The sequence below is a fragment of the Canis aureus genome, chromosome 1 (genome assembly GCF_053574225.1).
Source record: "Canis aureus isolate CA01 chromosome 1, VMU_Caureus_v.1.0, whole genome shotgun sequence".
NCBI classification, from domain to species: domain Eukaryota; kingdom Metazoa; phylum Chordata; class Mammalia; order Carnivora; family Canidae; genus Canis; species Canis aureus.
The window spans coordinates 48,231,023-48,234,144 of record NC_135611.1 but is presented as its reverse complement, the minus strand read 5'-3'; positions in this window follow the sequence as shown (position 1 = coordinate 48,234,144).

The following is a 3,122-nucleotide window of genomic DNA, read 5'->3' as shown; positions in this document are numbered from 1 at the left end:
TTAAAAAAAAAAACAACCCTGCCTTCTAAAGACTACACAGGTAAAGACCAAGTCAAAAGAAATTAGGGAAAATGTTTTGAATTTAACAAAATTAAAACACAATAACAAAAAATGACTCTTGCTGATGAAGACATGGCTCTCCAGTCTCTGTGTAGGGTTTATTTGTTGTTGTTGTTGTTGTTGTTGTTGTTGTTTTAAATAGTATTGGGATGCTTGGGTGGCTCAGTGGTCGAGGGTCTACCATTGGCTCAGGGCGTGATCCCAGAATCCCGGAATTAAGTCCCACATCGGGCTCACTTAATGGAGCCTGCTTCTCCTCCCTCTGCCTGTCTCTGCCTCTCTCTGTGTGTCTCTTGTGAATAAATAAATTTAAAATCTTTCAAAAAAATAGTAAAGGAAGTATAGAAACAAAAGAGTAAATATGAGGTCTCAGGCCAACCTTTGTAAAACCTTCTATGTGGTGGTTTCCAAAGAAAGAAAAAATATGCAAGGATACCATTTGTAACCCCCCAATGTGGGTGTTTATGAAGTAGAAAATTATACTTTTTTTGCAACACAAGGTAAATGCATTACTTTTCTGGTAGAAATTAAGTCTGAAATCCAAATCAAGTTCACTTATTCCAATATACTGCTTCTAAGAAGAAACAATATATTTTGTACCAGCATTTTATTTCACTAACATGACACAAGAAGCAAAGGGAAGACAAATTCTAGGGTATGGAAGGTCTGGATCCCCAAAGCAGAGACAGAAACAGGTGTCTGCACTTTTAAAATGCTTGGTCAGAGCTCCTCCTACTGGAATAATTTAGTACCATCCTGTCGGACTCCTGGTCAAGAGTCACAGTTTTCACGGCTATAACACAGTGTTACATAGCCTATAAATCACATCACATATTCCTTCTTTATGGCAGGCGAAACATTTCCCATTGTGATTTGTAAAAATCCATATCACAACTTCCATTTACCTTACAACTGATATGTACACTGAGATTTTGGTTACATAGAACTTAAGACCTGCCTTGGAGAATTCTAAGTGTTTATTCATTTAACCCTCACAACCACTATATGAGAGAGGGATTGCTCTCCCCTTGCTGTCATGGCTGAGGAAACGGAGAACATGTATAGGTCTATTTTCTAGGTATTTGATATTTTTAATGCTATTGTAAAGGCATTTCTAAAATTTCATTTTCAATTTTTATTGCTTCTATATAATATATGCTGCTAATTTATATATATAATTGATTTTTGTTTATTGATCTAGTATCCTAGGAATTTGCTAAATTCAATTGTCAGTTGCCTTTTTTAAAGATTTCATGAAGTTTTCAACATACACAATCATGTTGTCTGTGAATACAACACTTTTACTTCCTCCTTTGCAATCTGTGTACCTGTCAGTTCTTTTTCTTGACTTACAGCACTAGCTAGGACTTCCAGCACAATGTTGAATAGAAATAGTAAAACTAATGTCCTTACCTTGTTTCCAATTTTAAGGCAGAAACACACAGTCTTTCGCCATTGTATGTTAATTGTAGTTATTCCGATAGATGCAATTATCAGATTGAGGAAGGTCCCATGGTTTTCTAATTTGTGGAGAGTTTTTATCACGAATGAGTGTTAAACTTTGTCACTTTTTCAGCATATATTTGGTGATCATATGGTTTTTCTCCTCTATTCTGTTAATATAGTGAGTTATGAGTTACACCGATTGACTTTTGAATATTAAACTAACCTTGGTCAATTGGTCATGAGGTATTATCCTTATTACATAGTCCAGATTTTATACCTGTTTTTCTATATATATCTATATCTTTCTTACCTTACTATATATAGTTAGATTCCACTGAATAATAATTTTGTAAGTATCTCTTTTCATGAGAGAGTTTGGTTGATAATTTTTCTAATAATATTAGTTCAGATTTGCTTCCAGGTTATGTTGGCCTCATGAAATGAATTGGGAGGTATTCTCTCCTATACTATTTTCTCAAAGTGCTTAACAAAGGTATCATTTTTTCTTTAAATGTGTGATAGAATTTCAGTTGGACCTGGAGTTTTATTTGTGGGAAGATCTTTGATTAAACATTCAATTCATTACAGTCTCCTTTAAATGTTCAAGTGGCAGGAATAGTATAAGGCGTTCAGCTTTCCTATCTTATCTTGTGTAAGTTTTGATAAATTGTATTTTTTTCAAGGAATTTGTTGTTGTTGTTGTTTTAAATAGTAAAGGGAGTATTGGGAATGCCTGGGTGGCATCTAAGTTTTTATTTTTTTTAAACAGTTTTTTAAAAAAGATTTTTATTTATTTATTCATGAGAGACACAGAAAGAGAGGGGCAGAGACACAGGCAGAGGGAGAAGCAGGCTCCATGCAGGGAGCCTGACGTGGGACTTGATCCCAGGTCTCCAAGATCAGACCCTGGGCTGAAGGTGGCGCTAAACCACTGAGCCACCCGGGCTGCCCGCATCTAAGTTTTCAAATTGATTGACATAAAGTTCTTGTAATTTTCCTTATTAAGCTTTTAATATCTGTAAGATCCATTTGCTCTTTCATTCTTGATATTTCTTTTTTTTTTAAGATTTTATTTATTTATTTGATAGAGCACTCCTGCAAGCACACAAGCAGGGGGAGCAGGAGAGAGCGAAGCAGGCTCCCCACCTGAGCAGAGAGCCTGCTGGGGGCTCGAGCCCAGGAACCTGAGATCATGACCTGAGCAGAAGGTAGATGCTTAACCAACAGAAGCACCCAGGCCCCCTGCTATTCCTGATATTTCTAATTTACATTTTTTTCTCTCATTTGAAATGTGTGAGACTTGTTTTATGAGCCTGCGTATGCTTTATCTTGGTGGCTGTTGCATGTGTACTTAAAAAAGTATGTGTGTGCCCACCCTTCATTTTATTGCACTTTGCTTTATTCATTTATTGTGCTTTGCAGATGTTGCATTTTTTACAAACTGAATGTTTATGACAGCCCTGCATCAGCACCATTTTTACAACAGCATTTACTCACAGTGTATCTCTGTGTCACATTTCAGTAATTCTTGCAATATTTCAAACTTTTGCATTATTATTATAACTATTATGGTAGTCTGTGATGTTGCTCCTGTGATTGCTTTGGGGCGCTACAAA